General features: G+C 45.2%; 5 non-coding genes across 5 annotated transcripts; all 5 read left to right on the forward strand.

The window, feature by feature from the left end:
- The first annotated feature begins 2,986 nt into the window (after positions 1–2,986).
- Positions 2,987–3,059, forward strand: TRNAF-GAA (transfer RNA phenylalanine (anticodon GAA)). The gene has a single exon. It is a non-coding gene; the product is annotated as a tRNA-Phe (tRNA).
- Positions 3,060–7,005: 3,946 nt separating this feature from the next.
- Positions 7,006–7,077, forward strand: TRNAA-AGC (transfer RNA alanine (anticodon AGC)). Its single transcript has one exon. It is a non-coding gene; the product is annotated as a tRNA-Ala (tRNA).
- Positions 7,078–14,894: 7,817 nt separating this feature from the next.
- Positions 14,895–14,966, forward strand: TRNAA-UGC (transfer RNA alanine (anticodon UGC)). Its single transcript has one exon. It is a non-coding gene; the product is annotated as a tRNA-Ala (tRNA).
- Positions 14,967–16,159: 1,193 nt separating this feature from the next.
- TRNAF-GAA (transfer RNA phenylalanine (anticodon GAA)) lies at positions 16,160–16,232 on the forward strand. The gene has a single exon. It is a non-coding gene; the product is annotated as a tRNA-Phe (tRNA).
- Positions 16,233–18,791: 2,559 nt separating this feature from the next.
- On the forward strand, positions 18,792–18,863 carry TRNAA-AGC (transfer RNA alanine (anticodon AGC)). The gene has a single exon. It is a non-coding gene; the product is annotated as a tRNA-Ala (tRNA).
- The last annotated feature ends 3,652 nt before the right edge of the window (positions 18,864–22,515 follow it).

Genomic DNA, 22,515 nt, shown 5'->3' on the forward strand with positions numbered 1-22,515 from the left:
ATGTAATGAGCTTACGTTTCCCTATAATTGCTGCTGTTTATGTTTTTGACACGGTCATAAGATCAACCTTCATGAATCTTGTCATTTTAAAGGTGAATGTAAAAGTCCTTGATACCTTCAAACTCGCAGAACCAGGCCTAGAAGCCGTAAGAGGAGGTCAGGGGAGTGGGTTCTCCTGGAATAAGCAGGGTGAGACACCCAGAGACCAGAGAGCTTTCCTAAGGCACCCTCCGCTTTCTGTCCAAAATCCCTAACCATTTGCCTTCTGTTGGCCTGGTCTGGACAATCCTCCAAGGTCCAATTGTTTGCTATCAGCTGCTGTCCTCAGAGCTGGTGGTTGGAAGTCACCCAGCAGCACTGCTGAGAAAAGACCAGGAGATTTGCTCCCAAAGAGTCCATCTACAGGAGGGGAATGGAACACGTGTTCCCCAGTCTCACTTTGCAGTCAGATCTAAAAGGTGATCAGGGATGCACTCCTCAGGAATTCAGCACATTCCGGACAACCAAGCCCTTAGGACTGGTCCCAGGATAAAGTTCTGAAGGCAAGCTGGGGCTTGAAAGGCAGGGTGGGCGGAGTGGGAGCAGAGGCCAGAGGGATGGTCATCAATGGTGTGAAACATCCCTGAGAGAATGGTGAGTGTGTGCTGTGCTGTCTGCCTCCACCCAATTCACAGAGAAACGTTAAAAACACAACAGAAGAAGAAGAGGAGATAGAGCAGGAGGAAGAGGAAGAGGAAGAGGAAGGGGAAGAGAAAGGGGAAGAGGACACCCGGTACAAGATCTCAGCCAAGAAAACCCCCCCTGGAGCATGTCCACTCTAACACAGGAGTCTTCTTGGAATGGGCAAGCATTTAGTTGGTCTGTGAGGGGTTCCTTTACAAGGGCAGCGCCCCTGTCCTGCGCAGGGTGTCAGGAGGCGGTGGCTGGGAGTGTGGTTACTAGTGGACCCTGATTTCCGTGGACCGTGCACAGTTCCTCCAGAGAGTTGGGTTTCCATCGGCTTCTTGCTGAGAGTGGGAGAATCAGGACACAAGGTCACTGGAGATCTTTCTTTGATATCAAAGAAAATCCAGCCAAACGTGACGCTTCCACCTAGGTGAGTCTGCTCCAGGTCCACTGTCAACACCGCCCCATGACACCCTGCACCCTGCGTGCCTGTTGGGGGTGGGTGGGGAGAATCCCCGCGGCTCCCACGGAAGACCCGGACCCAAAGACGTCGGAGCCTTAAACTCAAACCCAGTCTGGGGCGCTCTGCACGCTCCTCCAGGCAACGAAAAAGTTTCTCTGGATGACCCCACACCTCTGGAGGGAGCACAGAGAAAAGGGGGCTGAACTTACCTACCCAGCTCATTATGCACCGCACCCGTCGGGACCCTGACCAGCTCTGCGGTGCTTCTCCTGTCCCTCACCAACCCCTCTCCCCCTTCACTGCGGACCCGGGCATCCCGTGCCACCACAGCGGACGCATTCCTGTCTCAAGATCGCCCGTTTGCTCTCCGTTTCAGGCTCCCCAGCTGCCAGCGATTGAAGAACTGGTCCAGCACGTGCTGAAGTCCCGCCAATGCTGACTCCCAGCGACCCTGGAGAACGGAGGAGAAAGGCGGGCTCAGGGTGCTCAGCAGGAGAACCTCCACGGAAGGGGACCGTCTCCTCATTCTCCCACGCAATAGCTGGGTCTGCAGCTGATCCCCTAACCCATGAGCAGCCGGGACTCCTGGTCACTGTTTTTCTGCTGTGTGTGACAGGGCTCCCTGGACCACTGACCTGGGGACCGGCTCTGACTCTGGACGTTGTTCTGCGCGCCGCTCCCGCTCAGGGTGTCCGCAGCTGGGCTCAGGCTTGGCGGGACGCGGACACAGAGCTCTGGAAAGTGGGTTCCTTCCAGCCCCAGGACAGCCCGGGGAGGGGCTATCGTCCTCAGGATCTGCCAGGGTGTGTCCTAGTTGGGGGTCTCCGTCGTGGGGTCGCATAGTCTGGAGTCCTTCCCAGGGACTCCAGGCAGAAACCCCTGGGTAGTGTTGTCAGTCCTCTGTCTTATAGCAGGCACGTGTCCCATCGCCACTGTGCGCAATGCATCTGCCCCCAACCACGTTTCTCTGACCTATCCTGGGCTTGTTCAAGGCGTGGACGCCATCAGGACCTCCTGCTCATGGTCTCATTCATCTGGATGATGCGCCTCTAGAGTTCGCTAGTCCTAGCCCCATTTAAGAGTTAATAAATGTTCTCGTTATGAAAAAAATATTAAACGGGATATGAAGTTTTCCCACTCGAGGTATTAAGCCCCTTCTACTGCCTGGTGTAGCAGCATGAAAGATCGCAGTTCAGCGGTTTGAGAAGCAGTGGATGTTGAAACGGTGGGTTTTCCCTCTGACCAGCTGTCAACCCTGCTCCTTAGCCCGAGAGAGGGGGCACCCAAGGCTGGGACCATTCCGCCGCAGGGTCCTAACACAGAGCGTCGCTCATCAGCTTTTGACACCCGCCAGCATCGTCGGTCTTCTCTCTTTTTAGAAACCCGTTTTCCGTGCTCACAAGGGACAACACACGTTATCTGACAGTATTCCCGCGTTTCTACTCCTAAGCGAGAAGTCTGACATCACCTTTAACATGGTCAATACCGTGTTCCCCGTTCCAGTGTCACTGAAATTCAGAAAGACCGAAAACGAGGCATTGAGAGAAGGGAGAACGAACCGGCTCCGGATTGTGCAAGAACCGGACAAGACCAAAAAGAAAACTTTCCTCCAAAAGTCTCAAAATCCAAAAACATAACTCGTTTCCTACTCTAACAACCCATCCCATCCGCTGCCCCAGAAACTGGATTTCCGTTCTCAGACATGGCTGGCTACAAAAGCCATAGAATTCTCATCTGTGGATAATATTTTTGCGTGTCCGTGTGGATAATATGTAGTAAAATACTGTTAAATGTTTCAACGCACTGGAAAGTTTACATAATATTTGTATATCTATGTAAAATGGAAAATTTTGTGTAGCCGAAATAGCTCAGTTGGGAGAGCATTAGACTGAAGATCTAAAGGTCCCTGGTTCAATCCTGGGTTTCGGCAGTATGAGGGTAGGTTTTTAATACTTTAAGAAGAAATGTGACAGGTTAGTCACAAGATTTTGAGATTGTACTACAACTCAGGATGACACATGCGTACAGTAGAGAAAAACTATATTTTTGAAAAGATATATTTCTTTTTTCTAAATCATTTTATTGGGGCTCATACAACTCTTAGCAGGATCCACACATACACCAATTGTGTAAAGCGCACTTGTACATTCGTTGTTCTCATCATTCTCAAAACACTCGCTTTCTGCTCGGGCTCCTGCCATTAGCCTCTCATTTTTCCTTCCCCCTTCCCCTCTGTCCCTGATCCCCTGTCCCGCAGGTACCCTTGATAATTTCTACATTATTATTTTATCATATCTTAAACTGCCCAATGTCTCCCTTCACCCACTTTTCTGTTGTCCATCCCCCAGGGAGGAGGTCATAGGTAGGAAAATATATATTTCTTTAAAAAAAAAAGAAGAGCTGTATTTCTATGTGAAGTATATATATATATCATTCTACACCTTTGACTAACTTTATTTTTATTTTTTATTGGACATTCTATTGACCTCTTACAGATATTATAAAATCCACAAATCAGTTACATCCAGCGAACTTGTACACATACTGTCATCATCATTTTAACAACCATTTTATCAAATAAAACCAAGTTGTATACGTGCATGTTTTAATCCTCCTCTGTTTTATGTGTTTCTGTGGTCCTGCATAAAGTCATAAACAAGTTTTGCCTATTTCAGTAAAAAAACATGTGGGAAACGTTAATTCAGGTAAGTAGCCCAATGTCTCACTGGTTAAGGTCTGGGTTGCTAACCTAAGGAGGATAATTGATCCACCCAGTTGCTCCTCAGAAGAATAACTTGGCGACGTGCGCCTGGAAAGGTGTCAGTTTGGAAAACCTGAGTCGCTTCTGAGCTGGAAATGGTGGCTTGAGACATTTCAGTGTTGCAGTGTGCTCTGCTGGTGTGTTGCCATCACCCAGGGTCGGTAGGTTGGACTTGGTAACTCTGCGCCCGGTCCTGCAGTGTGCTTGCCTCACCATGGCGCTGGAAAGGAGGGAGGCTCTAAGGGGACCCTAGGAGGTGGAGTCCATTTGAAGCCAACAGACTGCATTACCTCCCTGGTTCATTGCCACTTTGATTCTATGTATGAGTGAGCTCTTCCTTTCTCAGTCCTCAAGACCTCAACACATGCTCTGCCTCATTATGCTTATTTCCCACCACTTACTGATTCACTGATTGTCATTAGAGAAGCAACCCTTGACCCCACACTCTTTTGGAGGCTACCCAAGTGGAATGTCATAGCTCAGGAAACCACTCAGGGTGGCTGACAGCAGGAGGACCAATTCTGTGGCTGAGAACAGCTGACAGGGATTCTCCCCAGGGGTGGGCAGGGCCAAGCTCCTTCTAGGGGCTCCAGGGCAGAAGCCTTCCTTTGCTCATCCAGCCTCTTCCGACTACCAGTTTCTTCTTCATCTTCTCCATCTCCATGGCAACAAAGTCTTCTTTGTGTGTTGAAATCTCCCTCTGCCTCTCTTCTCAAAACTCTCCTGATTGCATGTAGGGCTAACTCAGATGATCCAGAAGGATCTCCACACATCAATATCCTTACCCTAAGTACATCCCCAAAGACACGTTTCCTGCAGAAGTTCACATGGACAGCTTCCAGGGATCAGGACCTGTTATCTCTGGGAGCCTTTATTCAACAACACCAGACCTTCTTCAGGCAGGTTCTTTTCACCCTGAAACAAGGGTGCTACCATAGCAACAGACCCCTCATCTTGATCCCTGTGTTCCACTCTGACAGAGAGAAGCAACAACAAAAAGGAGGGGAAAGGGGAAACTTTAGATCAAAGGGAAAATGTTTTAGTTTCCTGTGTTCCCCCCTAAGTTCTGAAGTTGAGGACCCATCCTCCGCCTATGTGTCTCTCTGCCCATGTGCTCCTTCTGCAACATAGGTTCTGTGCAACAGGAAGAGGGCAGTGGGTCCCAGGTGAATGAGTGAACAGGTGGGTGCCAGACCTTGCAGTGAAGGCTTCCAGGGAGCTGGAGTCCTGCAATGGGTCAAAGATGAGGGGAAACCAATTCACAATGACATCCTGCAAAGTGCAGGATATCTACTTCATCCTGATCAACATTCATCCATTTTTGCCTTCTTCTTACCTCTATCAGTAAAAATGGTGCCTTAAAACATAAGTCGACACCCTCGTCTCCCACCCGGAGGAACTGCGCTGGTCATTGCTGCCACGCCCCTCAGCCTCAGTGAGAGTCATGAGGGCCCGCGGGGCTCCGCGGGTGCTGGGCTTGCTCCTCAGCCTGGCCCGGAGCTCCGAGGTGGGCAGCTCGCATGCAGCAACACAACACATGGAAGTACCTTAGTGCCCTGAGCCGGACAAGTCACATGGACGCAACCAGACCTCTGAAGCCAGAGAAGCCACAGAGAGACCCCTGTCAGCGCTGAGCTGCTTACAACGCCACTGGACCCAAGGACTTTCCACCCACTTGCCTGTGATCATTCTGCATTTGGCTCCATTGCACGTGTTCCAATGAGTCTGAAGAGGACTTTATAGATTGATAGCAGACATATGGGCTAATATCTGATGTATGGCCTTGGACTGGACTGGGCTGTTTCCATAATGTACAATTGCTGTTGTATAGAAGCCTCCTCCTTATACACATATGTGTGTCCATGGATTTGTTTGTCTAGTCTAGTCTACCCAAACTAACACATTATGGTACCTTGGGAGTGGGGTACTAGAGAAACAAATCCTAAAGATGGAGAGTAGATGTCTGTTTCACCTCTCCCTCGTGGTAGTGTTCCTTTAGCTAGCCAGAAGTCAGATATGTCCTTGCAGTTTACTGAGTTGTTTTCTGGAAAGAATATGGGAAGTTAAAGTTTTGATTATTATGTTTGGTTGTAGTCTGTGGTTATTCCTGTTGGAAATGGTGAAAACAAATGTTGTTAATGTAGATTTTCAGCTCAGGGGTAGAAATCGCCATTTTAATTTCTCAGAAACCATGCTGCTGAAGGAGAATGGCTGACAGAAACCATGGGTCTGGTTTGATGCTCTCAGAGGCCTGATCCCATATTTTTGTATCAATAGAACAGGTTAGATAAGGATTTAGATAAGCTAAATAAGAGTTGAACTTTATTGTTTTCAGAATTGAGTTTAGTATCTGATTCTACTTTGTTTATACTGATTTCTTCTGCTTATTGTTATTGATATAATAGTTGAAAATTAATTGGGGAAGTATGAAAATAAAGAGCTTTTAAACCCCCCCCCCAAAAAAACATAAGTCAATATCTAGCATCCCAGGATGAAGATGTGATGTATGTATGTAACATAAATATATACACAATTGTTATTCTTGTGGATTTTTTGGTTTCTGCATCTATTCAATTTTAGAGTTATATTATACAGAATTATATATAAAACTGCTTATGTAGAATTAACGTTTGTTGGAGCACACATTACTGTGTAAAACATTTGCTTGGATCAGTTATTGCTTTTCTCATCTGGTTATGTTAGTCTTTTGGATTTACTTGTTTCTGTTTCTATGAAATTTTAGAGTTATTTCCGCACAAACTGAAGCCTATTTTATTTCATTTTTTTCCCGGCTAACTACTAAGGTACACTGTCTAAGAGTCAAGGTATCACAGAAAATTAAGTCCTTTCAGCGAGGTCCAGAAGAGCGCTGTATGCTGGGACTGAGCTGCTAAAGGGATGGGAGCAGGCGCCGGGCAATGTGGAGGGAGACCTTGGAATAGGAACAATCTGTGTCTTTCCAGCACGGTCTCCTTTCTGCTGGTATGTTTCCTTTCTGCCTGACAGAGTTCAATGGAGGGAATTTTGGAACCGCGGGATTGAACGTAATACAATCTTCTGATGTTTTTGTCCTAGAAAGAATACTCAAAAGTCCTCTAAAAGCAGAAAAAAGGTAGGGGGTATAGCTCAGTGGTAGAGCGCGTGCTTAGCATGCACGAGGTCCTGGGTTCGGTCCCCAGTACCTCCAGCGACGAGGCCCTGGGTTTGATCCCCAGTACCTCCAGCGAATCCAGCTATGCTCTTTTGACTTACAGGAGTGGTTGAAGGCTTTCTGGTGTAAGATTTTTTTTTCTTCGGGTGCCGTAGTTTTGGGGACAGATTCTTATTCTTATGGAACGAGCTTACGTTTCCCTGTAACTGCCGTTGTTTATGTTTTTTACCCAGTCATAGCACCCTTGATGAATCTTTCCAGTCTAAAGGTGAATGAAAAAGTACTTGAGTCCTTCAAACCTTGCTGAGCAAGGCCTGGACGCCAGACAAGGAGATCGAGGGGGCTGGGAGGGGGGTGCTCGTGGGATAAGTAGGATGAGACGCCCAGAGACCAGAAGGGCTCCCATAAGGCACCCTCCCGGTTCTCTCCAAAAGCCCGACCTATTTGCCTTCTGTTGGCATGATCTGAGCCATTCCAGAGCGCCCACTGTGAGTTCACATTCTTGTTTGCGGTCAGCTGCTGTCCTTCTGAAGGCTGGAGGTTTGAAGCCACCCAGCAGCGCTGCTGAGGAAAGACCTGGAGATTTGCTCCCCAAGAGTCCATGTTCTGGCGGGAACAACGGAACGTGTTCACCAGGCTCAATTTGCAGGCAGATCAAAACGGTGAACACTAACAGCAGGGAAGCACTCCTCAGGAAAACATCACTACTGGGGACCACAAAGACCTTAGCCCTGGTCCCAGGACAAAGTTCAGAAGGCAAGCTGGGGTAGGAAGGAGGCGGGCAGCGGGGAATGGGAGTCGAGGGAGGCGGGAAGACCATCAGTGGTGTGAAACACCCGTGAATAGATTGATGAGAGTTTGCTGCGCCGTCAGCCTCCACCCAATTCACATGGAAACGCTAAAAACATAACAGAAGAAGAGGAGGAGGAGCAAACCCTACGCGCCATTAATCAGCCAGGAAACCGCAGGGGCGCAGTGCCTCTCCCAGGGAACACCCTCTCGGGGTGGAAGCTCCCGGACCGCCAAGGAAACACAGCACCTGGTGCCTTCGTTGCCCCTACGTGTGTCTCTATTTCTGCTCTTTATCTGCAAGTCCAGCAACCTAGGCGCGAGCTCATTGATCCTCCTGTCCCTTGCCTGGGGTCCTGGAAGGGCGAGGAAAGGTAGAGGGCGACAGCACGGAGAAACCCGGATGGTCTCCGATGGAGAGGAGACGCAGAGGTTGGAGGAGAACCCGTGTCTTCATCTCCTCCGGAAGCAGGCAGCCCTCCCCCTCTGCATCCTTCGCGAGGCTGTGGCCCGTCCGTGTTTTCATCTGTGGAGAGCAATGGCTTCCTTATAATTTTGAAGGAATGGATCACAGTCAATACACTAAAGTGAACTCTTTGAGAACAATAAAATGTTGCCTAGTATTTGTAGGTATGAATAGAAGGCAGGTTCTCTCGCAGTTGGAATGGCTCGGTTGGGACAGCATTAGACTGAAGATCTCAAAGTCTGGCTCAATCCTGGGTTTGGGCAGCAGGATTTAAATCTGTCTAGTTTATAAAGGTTCTCATTCTTATAGGATAGTTCTATCGTAAATTTGTGGTAAAAAATCAGATTTGAGGATTTGTGATAGAATGCTTAATCAGAGGAGAGCAATGTTTTTTTTTTGCTTTTATAAAGATAGTCATTGCTATATTTTTATAGCAAATAGAACCAGATTGTATACCTGCACATATTTGTTCTCCTCTCCTGCATCTCGCTATTCCTGCAGTCTTTCATAAAGTTGTAACTAACATTTGTGTATTTTAATTTAAAACTTGAAACACACCTCAATTCTACCTTACAAATCAGGCTAGAGAAGAGCATCTACACTGCTGTAGATAAGAGCTTCAAACATAGGGAATTCAGGACAGATATATCCCTCAGGAACAATATTGAGAATAGAGATACCAGGAGGGGCAGGGGAAGGTGGGGGCAGAAAGGGGAAACTGATCACAATGATCTACATATAACTCTTTCCTAGAAGGATGGACAACAGAAAAGTGGGTGGAGGGAGACAGCAGTCAGTGGAAGACATGGGGCAAAAACTTATAAATTATTATAGGTTCAAATGGAGGGCTGGTGTGGGAGAGGGAAAATGAGGAGCTGATTTCAAGGGCTCAAGTAGAAAGAAAATGTTTTGAAAATGATGATGGCAACATATGTACAAATGTGTTTGACACAATGGATGTATATATAGATTGTGACAATACATATAAGAGTCTCCAATAAAATGGTTTTTAAAAATGGAAAAACAGAAACAATAGAGAAATTCAGAGAAATAGCCCTGATGTTGCAATGGTTAAATGTTGAGCTACAAAAGCGCCATCTATAGATTGGTGGTTCCACTCAGCCAGCTGCTCCCAGGAGACACACCTGAATAGCTGCAGTTGTAAAAACTACAGGTTAGAAGAACCTGCGAATGTTACGCGCTGGATGTGGTGGGTTGGGGATTTCCCATGCCTCATACTCTGGTGGCAGTGTGAACCTCCAGCTGTCTCAGGTGGTCATGTGGTAGTCTTGCTCCCCTAAAAATTACAACCTAGGTAATTTGATGGGAGTATCGCTATGAGCTTATTTCTGCTTTGATATTATGAACGGGGTAGGGGGTGGGGAGGACAGAAGGAATGTATGTTGTTGGAAGTAATGCTTAAATATTTAGAAGAAAAGGATTCGACAGACTGAGTGTATGTATGCGGGTGTTCTGTGTATTGGGCTGCCCAGAAAGCATCTTAAACGTGGGATTACTTGTGCTTACTTACTACTTTGAAATGAACTGTATCAGGTGGGTACAACATGCTCACTCTTCACTGTAGACCAGTAAGCCTACATGCTAAGTCTTCATTGTAGGTCAGTACAATCAGACCAGGCTTATCCTGCTTATCGGGTCACCTGCTAGTGTATGTCGTGTATGCAAGGAAACTCTGCACTGAGAAAATGTTTGTGTGTGATTTGAATCCATTATATTATTAAGCTTCTGCAATAAAGAAATAAAACCATGATCTTCATTGAGCCTTTGAACAATTAAAAAATCTTCCATTTTCTTGCCATAAGACATCCTCACAGTGTTGCACCTCTGTCTGAAATTTCCAAATTTTAAATTATTTCTGTTCACAGAAAGAACAAAAATAAACACTTCTACATTGAAAAATCCTACTGAATACTCATGAGGACACTTAAGATTTGAAAATGAAAGCAAATGGCAAGAAAGATATTCTGATTAATTTTCAAATATTCCATAAGTTTTCTTCTAACATCAACCTCTTTATTGTCATTCTTTGTTATGAACAATAGGCGAGGAGCTTAAAAAATCATCTTATTGGGGGCTCTTACAGCTCTTATAGCAACCATTGTGTCAAACACATTTGTACATATATTGACATCATCATTTTTGAAACATTGTCTTTCTATTTGAGCCCTTGGTATCAACTCCTCATTTTTTTCCCTCCCTCCCTCATGGACCCTCAATAATTTGTAATTTTTTTCATGCATTATACTATCCAATGTCTCCCTTCACCCACTTTTCTGTTGTTCGTCTCCCTGGGTGGGGAGTTATTCATCAATCATTGTGATTGGTCCCTCTTTCTGCCCCCACCTTCCATCTACCCTCTTGGTATTGCTACTCTCATTATGGTCCTGATAGATTAAGAATTTTTGTCATTAAATTTCTTCTTCTTTTTTCTATTTTTCAGTGTCTGTTTTGCACTGAACACGCAGGACCCTGTCAGGAGAAATAATCAGGTGTCCAACATCAGAGCTCCATCAAAGTGCAAGAGGAAAATTGGTACAATGTGAGAAGCCACATCAGGATGGGACATTCGCTGTTCAGAAACTGGGGGCCAGACGCACCATCCATTAAGCCACTCAGCCCAACTCAGCTCTGACACTTGCATTTTCTTCCTTCTGAAATGTTAATTTGAACAAAAAATAATACCAAATGTTTACTACCTAATTGGGCACAGATTATTTTAGAGTCTATTGAAGAGGGACACATAGGACAAATGTGAAGATGTCATCAGTCTCCCTTCATTGTCTTTAAAATGAGACTCATGACCCTCATGTACAAAGCTGTTGTATAGTGTTCTTCCCTTACAGCACGGACAGCAGCAAACCCAAAAGACATCAAAGATACAAATGTCCACTCTAAAAGTATAAATATCCTCTATGAAAAACTAAGGGAAAATTCAGGGCACATATCCATGATAAATACATGATCAACCATCACTCAAAATGTCCAGACTACACAGATGGCATAGGCGACTGGAACCTGTCACCAGCCAAACAGGCCTGCACACTGAAAGAGTAAAGAGAATCTACAGTCTGAAGCAAAATTACATATGAGACAAAGGAATAAAGTGTATAGAAAACAACACCCAAGCGGTTAAAAAGACAAACAATTCATCTCAAAGAAATGGGAACAGGACAGGGGCAGACACTTCACCAGGGAACTCATGAGGAAAAGTTTCCAATTCCTACCATTACAACACAACAAAACCACCGGCCCCAGATGCATTTTGATTCAGAACGAGTCTGCAGGACAGAGGGGACCTGCTCCACAGGAGGGAAATCTTTAGGCCAGCATTTCTCCTTTGGAGCAGCGTTTAGATTGAACTGACAGCCTTTAGACTGGCAACCCCTGAGGTTCCTTCCCCTACCATTCTCTCAAAAATCTAACTGCCCTCAGGTCAGCTCATTGACCCTAAACACCAGAGCAAGACTTCCACTTTGGGTTTCCGGGGTTGCAAATCTTTCCCCAGAATAGGCAGCTTCATCTATCTGGTGCAGAGCTGCTGGCGGGTACCAAACGTGTATCTTGGACAGAAGATATTTCTAGATGTGTGTTTGCTTATGCACAAATACATCTACGAATACAGCAGAGCACAGAGGAGGCAGGCCAAATATCTTGAGACAAGACATTGTTGGACTTGGGGAAGTCCATGGCTGTCCTCGGGGTGGGGTGGCGTGGGGTGTCCTTGGAGTGGGGTGCGGGCTTGGGTGGAGCAGGCATTAGATTAATTGAGCTATCCTACTCTTACTGCACAAAAACCATGCTCCACATCCCACTTTCAGAGCAGGCACAGGGTACACTCAGAGCTGAGTGGTACCTGTCTACCTCCATTGACTACTCTGACTGAGGTGAAAATAGAAAACCTCAGGTGGAACAAAACTCAAGATCCTGAAAAGCCAGAGTCCCACTAATCACAATCTCTGAGGGTATGACGTGTAGTCAGCTTCCTAGCCCGGAACGTGCAGCCACTCAGTAGACTGGTCTATGAGGTAAACATGAAGACCGGGGAGGTATGCTCTCACTAGAATAATCCAACAGACCCATCCGAAGGTAGCACATGCCTGGGAAACGTTCTGAAGGCAGGATAGCATAGCACAGTGGGGCCACACCTCTACCCAGCTCATAGGCCCCCGGGATTCTAAGGGGAGCTCTGGGTGGTATTGAAATGCTGGCCTTATGGTTATCAACCACTGCCCTCAATGATAAATGCAGGGGCAGGGTGGCCAGCGACAGTGCTCTTATGTTGGATGACAATGAAATCACAAAAAGATTTGCGTTTCAGTGGTTGAATAGAAAACTAATGTGTCTAGTAAACGCCCACTCAAACCACAATACACAGCTTGGAAGGGGTCCCAAGGGGTGGGAGGTGCTGTGAAGCCTGACAAGGGCCATGCATGGGGCCATATTCTTCTGAGTCCATGCACCAGGGTTGGTAGGTCTGGTCCATCCTCTGTCCCTGGGACTCTACCAGAACAACACCTCCGACCGAAACTTCTCTAGTCACTGCAGTCCAGTAGACACATGCTGCCCCGCTTACAAACCCAGCTAGACCACAGCATGTCCATGGCCACAGATGGGGGCTGGAAACAGGGAAGCCACGACAGATGAACCCCTCTGAACCAGTATTGTAAGTGGCCATACTAGGATGGGAAAGAGAGGTGGGCGGAAGAAAGGGGAACCAATCAGAAAGATCTATCCCCTCCCAGGGCGACAGACAACAGAAAAGTGGGTGAAGGGAGACATCTGTCAGTATAAGACATGAAAAAACATTATCAAGGGTTCATGAGGAAGGGTGGGGGAGGGAAGGGGAAAATGAGAAGTTGATAGCAAAGGCTCAAGTAGAAAGAAAATGCTTTGAAAATGAAGATGGCAACAGATGTAAAAATGCGCTTGACAGATGGATATATGTGTGGAATGTGATACGAGTTGTATGTCAAACGGCCCAGAATTTGAAACATGGTGGACGATGTGGACCAGCAACAAACTGCCAACACAGTAGAGGAAACTTTGCATCTCTTTAGGCTCAGCCTGGATGAACACTTTTATGTGAAAATGAGAAATGACTGAGAGCTTTGCGGAAGGTACCATGCTCTGATCAGCATTTAAATATGATACTGGGAGATGTGGAAGAAACTGTGACTACTATAGAGATTGATGAAGAGACGTATGAAGAGACATATAAAACAACACAACGGAATATTCCAATGTTCCTTGTGCCGGGTGACAGCGTTGGGCTAGTTGCCCTTCTGCTAAGAGTTGGCTGAAACCAAGAATCCATTCAGGGGGGCAAAGAGGAGCCTCCTACATGTAGGCTATATTCCAGAGAGAAACCTCCGTAAGCTTTGATGTTTAGCTGGTCTGCAGATATAAACGAAATGACATTTTAATGTTTATTTTTATCCACCCTTCCAATAAATGTAATCACAAAAATGCAGAGTTTTTACTTTAAAACAAATGTTTCTTTTGCTAATTAATTAATTAATCAATCCAAAATGGGTTTGCTAGAATGGCTTCCCGCTCATCTGGTCTCAGGGTCTTTTAGGTCTGTTTCTGTCTGAAGGAGCATCCTTCTGTGAGCCTTGCTTTTTCTCCTGTTGGCTCACAGAAGACAGTAGAGCAGCCAACACCCAAATCTCCTGTGTGTGCAGGGCTGAAGACTGTGGTGATTTTATAGTAGCCTGGGCATTTGGCCTCCATGAAGTAGGAATTGGGGCTCTGCACTAGGCGCTTCTTCTTGGTTTTTCTCTTCTCTTCATGAGAGGGGTGAAGTAGATCCTTGAGGTCCTTGGGCAGTTGTCAGCACCTGAAAGTTCTTTTCTCATTTTAATTTAAAAAAAAGAGTTGTACGAGGGCCCAATAAAATGATTTATAAAAATAAAAGAAACACACTGCAAGCCACCCGTTGGGACACTTAGGCAATTCCAGATGTCCCTCTTCAAATTTGCACCCCACTGCCTCCCTCACCCTTCAAAGACCTCCCACCCCTTTCTTTCCTGCCTTCTGTTTGGTAATGGCTTTTAAATAAAGAAATGCTTTACACAGGGATGTTTGTTGGTTTTTTCCTTTAAATCATATTTACCTCCTTCCATCTTGGAGAAGGGCTCTCATCATAAAACATTGAGGCCAGCGCTCTCGGGATTTCTTCTGACCCAGATTTCCCTCTGTCAAAGGCGGCCGGTAGTATTCTGATTAAGCAAACAGGGATTATTGAAGAGCTGTCAGTCAAGGAAGAGATGAACTTCAAGAGCTTTGTGTCTCAGGCTAAGACTGATCTAGAGGAACGTTTCATAATTCCAGGTTGTGAAACCACGGTGGGCATGCCCAGTGACTTTATCTGGTACAAGTTTGTTCTACTGGCTTTCCCTTTATAGCTGTGCTCTAAACTTCTAGAGTGTCCGTGTCCTGCGCTACTTTCTGAGCGTCTGCTTCCCAGAGACAGTTCTGGGTGCCACTATCTTTCAGAATGAAGTGTGCAGAATGAAAAATTCTTTAAATCACTCTTATTTCGTATTGAAAACTTACAAAGACGCTATTGCACATAGGGGGTGTAGCTCAGTGGTAGAGCGCATGCTTTGCATGCATGAGGCCCCGGGTTCGATCCCCGGCACCTCCAGAATTTTCCTTACCAATGCCATTATCCATCGTCTCAAAACTGCTCCACAACCCAGCTTTTAGTTCTGCCTAAAAAATAAATGGAACAAAAAGCCGCCGTTGAACAGATCAGGTTGTTTCCCATTAGAAGGCTCAAAACAGGATCATATTTAATCGCAGCCCCAGTCGAAGAACAATCCGTTTCTATGACATGCCCTGCAGGATACACGCCCTCCTGAAGGAAATATGGAAGATGTCGGTGCTATAGAAATGTGTGGTGAAGCTGGTGCCCGTCTATCAGGTAAAATAGCATATGGGGTTCTTACCGTCTTGTTTTCAATCAAGTAACCTTCTAAGCGAGACATGAACTAACCTCAATTGGAAGAAGCACGCCAACCCCTGGGATCAGAGGAGTGGAAAGGATATCATAGAAATCCGCAGGGGAGAATGCTATCAGAAATTAAATCGCCAAGTTCTGGTTTGTAGAAGGATATTCCCACCGAAATTTAAGCCCCTTCTACTGCCTGGTGTAGCAGCATGAAAGATCGCAGTTTTGCGGTTTGAGAAGCAGTGGATGTTGGAATGGTGGGTTTTCCCACTGGCCAGCTGTCAACCCTGCTCCTTAGAACTAGGCAGATAAGTGATAGCCCTGCCGCAAAGAGGGGGGACCCACGCGCTAGGGCCCTTCCTCCGCAGGGTCCTAACACAGACCGTCGCCCATCTGCTTTTGACAACCGCCAGCATCGTCGGTCTTCTCCCTTTTTAGAAACCCGTTTCCCTGCTCACATGGGACCACACACGTTACTTGACAGTAAGGTTTTCCGTGTTTGTATTCAGACGGGAGAAGTCTGGCACCACCTTAACGTGGTCCATACCGTGTGTTCCCAGTTGTTCCAGTGTCACTGAAATTCAGCGAGACAGACAAGGAGGCAGTGAGAGGGGAGAACGAACCGAAAGGGCTCCGGATTGTGCAACAGCCCGACAGAACCAACAAGAGAACTCTCCAAAAATCCCAAAATACAAAATAGAGATTCGTCCTCTTATTCTAACCACCCATCCGCTGCCTCCAGAGACTGGATTGCGCTTTTCAGACGTGGCGAATTGTAATTCTCAATATGTGGATAATATTTAATAAATGACCGTTAAATGTTTAAAAGCACTGGAAAGGTTACGTAATATTTGTAAGTCTATGTAAAAAAGGGAGTGCAGTGTATGGCCGAAATAGCTCAGTTGGGAGAGCGTTAGACTGAAGATCTAAAGGTCCCTGGTTCAATCCCGGGTTTCGGCAGGTTGACTCTCCGTTTTGGATACTTTAAGAAAAAATGTGACAGGTGTATCACAAGATTTGGGGATTGTACTACAACTCAGGATAGCACATCGGTGCAGTTGTGAAAAGCTATATTTTTGAAAAGACAGATTTCTTTTAAAAATCATTTTATTGGGGGCTCATAAAACTATTAGCAGGATCCACACATACATCAATTGTGTAAAGGACACTCGTACATTCGTTGTTCTCATCATTCTCAAAACACTCGCTTTCTCCGTGGGCTTTGCAATCAGCTCCTCATTTTCCCTTCCTCTTCTCCCCTCCTCCCACATGCACGCTTGATAATTTATACATTATTATTTTTTCATATCTTACACTGCCCGACTTCTCCCTTCACCCACTTTTCTGTTGTCCATCACCCAGGGAGGAGGTTATACATAGGAAAAGATATATTTCTAAAAAAAAAGAAAGAAGAGATATATTTCTATATGAGATATATATATCCTTGGACATCTCTGACTGATTTTATTTTTATTTTTTATCGGTCATTTTACTGGGGCTCTTACAGATATTATAAAATCCACAAATCATTTACATCAGGCAAACTTGTACAGATACGGTTATCATCGTTTTTACAACCATTTTAGCAAATGAAACCAAGTTGTATGCGTGCATATTTTGATATTCCTCGGTTTTATGTATTTCTGTACTCCTGCATAAAGTTGTAAACAACTTTTGCCTATTTCAGTATAAAATAAGTGGGAAACGGTAATTCTGATAAGTAGCCCGGTGACACAGTGCTTAAGGGCTGGGTTGCTAACCTAAGGGGGATGGTTGATCCACCCAGTTGCTCCTCAGAAGAATAACCTGGCAACGTGCGCCTTTAAAGGTGACAGTTTGGAAAACCTGAGTCGCTTCTGAGCTGGAAATGGTGGCTTGAGACATTTCAGTGTTGCAGTGTGCTCTGCTGGTGTGTTTCCATCACCCAGGGTCGGTCGGTTGGACTTGGTAGCTCTGCGCCTGGTGTGGCAGTGTGCTTGCCTCACCATGGCGCTGGAAAGGAGGGAGGCTCTAAGGGGGCCCGAGGAGGTGGAGTCCATTTGAAGCCAACAGACTGCATTACCTCCCTGGTTCATTGTCACTTTCAAATCATACTATGTATGAGGGAGCTCTTCCTTTCTCAGTCCTCAAGACCTCAACACATGCTCCGCCTCCTTATGTTTAGTTCCAACCACTTACTGACGCACTGATTGTCAGTAGAGAAGCAACCCTTGACCCCACACTCTTTTGAAGGCTACCCAAGTGGAATGTCATAGCTCAGATAATTGCATGTAGGGCTAACTCAGATGATCCAGAAGGATCTACACACATCAATATCCTTACCCTAAGTATATCCGCAAAGAAACATTTCCCGCAGAAGTTCACATGGACAGCTTCCAGGGATCGGGACCTGTTATCTCTGGGAGCCTTTATTCAACAATATCCGACCTTCTTCAGGCAGGTTCTCTTCACCCTGAAACAAGGATGCTACCATAGCAACAGACCCCTCATCTTGACTCCCATGTTCCACCCTGATTGGGAGAAGGAACAACAAAAAGGAGGGGAAAGGGGAAACTTTAGATCAAAGGGAAAATGTTTTAGTTTCCTGTGTTCCCTCCTAAGTTCTGAAGTCGAGGACCCATCCTCCGCCTGTGGGTCTCTCTGCCCATGTGCTCCTTCTGCAACATAGGCTCTGTGCCACAGGAAGAGGGCAGTGGGTCCCAGGTGAATGAGTGAACAGGTGGGTTCCAGACCTTGCAGTGTAGGCTTCCAGGGAGCTGGAGTCCTGCATTGTGTCAGAGATGAGGGGATACCAATTCAAAATGACACCCTGCTAAGTGCTGGATTTCTATTCCATCCTGGTCAACATTCATCCATTTTTCCTTTCTTCCTACATGTAGTAGTAAAAATTATGCCTGAAAACTGAAGTCAACATCCAGTATGCCAAGATGAAGACGTGATGTATATATGTAACATGTATATAGCTACAGAATTATGTATGAAAACTATTAAATATACATATAGATGTAAATTATGCAACTTAGAGTGTACAGGTTTTCTGAGGACACATTACTGATTAAAACGTTTGCTTGGATCAGTTACCTCTTTTCTCATCCTGTTATCTTATTCTTTTAAAAAAATTTTAAATTATTCTTTTGTATTTGTTTCTGCTTGCATTCAGTTTTAGAGTTATTTCCACCCCCAATTGAAGTCTGTTTTATTTAATTTTTTTGCCCCTGTAAGTACTAACGTGCACAGAAAGTTACGTGCATTGAGAGAAGTCCAGGAGAGCGCTGGATGCTGGGACTGAGCCGGAATGGGATGGACGCAGGCGCCTGGCAACGTGGAGCGAGACGTTGGAGAGGAGTAGTTCCTCTCTTTCCGGCATTGTGTCCTTTCTTTCTGCTGTTGTGTCAGTAGCTGAGGGTGTCCAAGGGAAAGAATTTTGGAATTGAACGTAATTAAAACAATCATCTTCTGATGATGATTTTTTACCTTAAAAGCGTACCAAAGATTCCTCTAAAGATTGCCATCGCTGTGGGGGGTATAGCTCAGTGGTAGAGCGCGTGCTTAGCATGCACGAGGCCCTGGGTTCGATCCCCAGTACCTCCAGTTATTTTTCCTCTGTACAAAGAGTAAGCACAATGCACTAGCTGTATGGATGGTAACAATAGTTGCAGGAGCCCCCAAGGAAGCGATTTTAAAACGAAAGGAAAAAAAACGGCAATATGAGGAATGGAGAAAGGTGTATTAGCAACCTGAGACAGCAGATGACACAATGTTGCTTGCTGAAAGCGAGGAGGAACTGAAGCCCTTACTGATGAAGATAAGAATTGTAATCTTCAGTATGCATTTCAACTCATTGTCAAGAAGATCTAAATCCTCACAACTAATGAATAGGTAATATATAAACAGAGAACACATGAAAGTCACCCAAGATTTCACCTTGCTCGAATCCACACTCAGTGCTCATGAAAGCAGCCGTGGAGAGAACAAATGACACATTGGTTTGCTCTCTATATAGTGTTTTTTTAAAACAAATTTTTGTATATAGTGTATTATATCAATTGTTTCACTTGAATGAGAAAGTTGCACACTGATCAGGAAGACCGAAGGAGAAGGCATTTGACCTTCTGTTTTGGTAACGAATATTGAAAGTACCATGGACTGCCAAAAGAACCATCCATCTGTCAGGGAAGAAGTACCGCCAAAAGGCCCTTTACAGCCAAAAGCTCTCAGTACTTTGGACGTGTTTTCAAGGCAGACCAGTCTCTGGAGAAGAACATCATGCTTGATGAAAATGGGGATAAGGCACTGCAAAAAAGAGGCAGGCTCTCAATGAGATTGTGGCTGGTACATATATTTGTGTCAACTTGAAATGTAAGGGTAGATTCTAGTCTGTCAGTCAGGTCACAGCCTCATGGTGTCTCCTTGTGGGTGTGACTTCTTCCTAAGGAGGATCCTGCGAACCTCCCCCTCCCTCAACTCGCCTTTAACATGGTCCATACCGTGTGTTCCCCATTGTTTCAGTGTCACTGAAATTCACTGAGACAGCCAATGAGGAAATGACAGAGGGGAGAAGGAACGAGCCCGTCCGGATTGAGCAAGGGCTGGACAGAACCAACCAGAAAACTCTCCTCCCCAAACCCCAAAATACAGTAAAAAGATTCCTCTTCCTACTCTTACAACCCATCTGCTGCCTCCAGAACCTGGATTGTGGTTTTCAGACATGGCTGACTATGGACTTCATGTAATTCTCCATGTGTGGATAACATTTAATCAATCACTGTTAAATGTGTAGAAGCACTAGAAAGGTACATAATATTTGTATGTCTATGTAAAATGCAAACCTTTTGTGTGGCCAAAACAGCTCACTTAGGAGAGTGCTAGACTGAACAGCTAAAGGTCTCTGGTTCACGCCTTGGTTTTGGCTCTATGAGTTTATTAATTATTGATACTTAAAAAAATGTGACAGGTGCATCACAAGGCTTTGGGATTGTACTACACCTCAGGATATCACATCCATACAGTAGAGAAAACCTATACATTTGAAAAGATATATTTCTTTTTTTAAAATCGTTTTTTGGGGGCTCATCCAACTCATCACAATCCACACATACATCAATTGTGTAAAGCACACTTGCACATTCATGGTTCTCATCATTCTCAAAACATCCGCTTTCTGCTGGGGCTCCTGCAATCAGCTCCTCATTTTTCCTTCTTCCCAACCCCTCTATCCCTGCTCCCCCCTCCCTCATAAACCCTCCATACTTTATAAATTATTATTTTATCATATCTTACACTGCCCGAAGTCTCTATTCACCCGCTTCTCTCTTGTCCATCCCCCAGAGAGGGGGTTATATGTAGAAAAATATATATATCTTTTTAAAAAAGAACAAACAGATATATTTCTATATGATGTACACATATATATATCTCCATCTACACCTTTGACTGATTTTATTTTAATCGGTCATTTTATTCGGGCTCTTACCGATATTATAAAAATCCACAAATCAGTTATATCAGGCGAACTTGTTCAGAGATCATCATCATTTTCAATATCAAATTAGCAAATAAAACCAAGTTGTATACGTGCATATTTTGATCCTCCTCTCCTTTTTGTATTCCTGCATTGCTGAATAAAGTTATAAACAACTTTTGCCTATTACAGTAAACAACAACAACAATTGGAAAAAAGAAATCCATGTAAATTGCCCGGTGTTGCACTGGTTAAGGGCTGGGTTGCTAACCTAAGGAGGATGATCGATCCACCCAGCTGCTCCTCGGAAGGAAAATGTGGCGACGTGCGCCTGTAAAGGCGACAGTTTGGAAAACCCGAGTCGGTTCTGAGCTGGAAATGGTGGCTTGAGACGTTTCAGTGTTGCTGTGTGCTCTGCTGGTGTGTTGCCATCCGCCAGTGTCGGTCGGTTGGACTTGGGAGCTCTGCGCCCGGTGTGCCAGTGTCTTCCCTCTCCATGGCGCCAGAAAGGAGGGAGGCTCTAAGGGGGAGAGGGGCGCCCTTGGAGGTGGAGTCCATTCGAAGGCAACACACTGGATTGTGTTCCAGGTCATTGCTGCTTTGATACTATGTCTGAGGGAGAGCTAGAAGGGATGCATTTAACTGGAAGTAATGCTTAGAAGTTGCGTCAAAAAAAGTGTCACAAGCTGCGTGGCTGTTCAGTGTTGGGCTCCTCAATAAGCAAGGAAAACATGGGCTTTCCTGTGCTTACTTACTCTCCCATGCTGAACAATTTCAGATGAGTATAATATGTCAACTCTTCACCTCAGATGAGTGCGTAAAGACAGGTAAGGCCCCGCCTCCCTTGCTTACTGGGGAAATCATCCCATGGGGCTGATGAATGTGGGACAGAAAATCTGGGTTTGTAATTTGAGTCGACTCTATTATGCAACTTTTGGAATAAGGCAAGGTTTTGAGCATCCCTGAACTTTTAAACAATTTTGAGAATATTTTACATTTTCTTGCTAATGAGACATCCTTGCAGCTTTGCACCCCTGCCTGACATTTCCAAATCTTACATTATTTCTGTTCACAAAAAGAGGAAAAGTAGACATGGCCAAATGAAAAAAATCCTGCAGAGTATGGCGAATGGTACTTAAAATTCTGAAAAATAAAAGCAAATCTTGGGAAAGTCATACAAAAGGAGAAGGATCAGAAGGCAGGGAGAGGTAGGAAAGATAACAACCAAAAACCAAACTCACCGTCACAAGTTCATGCTGCGCCGTAGTGACCCTGTAGAACAGGGTAGAACGCTCTGTGGGTTTCTGACACTGTAAGGCTTTGCTGGAGGAGAAAGCCAAGTCTGGACATCGGTAGATACAGGCAAGGATTAAGGTGAGTACCCTTATATTTGAAAGGCAATCAATGTCACAAAACAAATTGTGTTGGAATGATTTTATAGAAATCAGGTTTGCTTTGTAAGATCTCTATATCCATATGCCCTTTGATCACTCTTTTCTCTAAGAACTCTCATCAGACATTGAACTGAGCTACCTGTGCTACATTGGCAGCCAAGGGGTCCTGTAGATGGATGGGCTCAATTGAAAAGGGTCAAAACCAAACTCTGCTGCTAATGTTCCCCCTGGCACCCCCCAAGTAAAAGACAAATAAGATGTCCCCTTTAAAGCACTTGCTCCTGTTTGTTGACTCACTGGCTGGCTTTATGTCTTGCCCATGGTTTTTTTGTTTTTGTTTTTTTGTGATAAATTCCATTAAGCCCCGAAATTCTATGTTTAGTGACTT

This window comes from Tenrec ecaudatus, chromosome 1 (genome assembly GCF_050624435.1).
Source record: "Tenrec ecaudatus isolate mTenEca1 chromosome 1, mTenEca1.hap1, whole genome shotgun sequence".
NCBI classification, from domain to species: domain Eukaryota; kingdom Metazoa; phylum Chordata; class Mammalia; order Afrosoricida; family Tenrecidae; genus Tenrec; species Tenrec ecaudatus.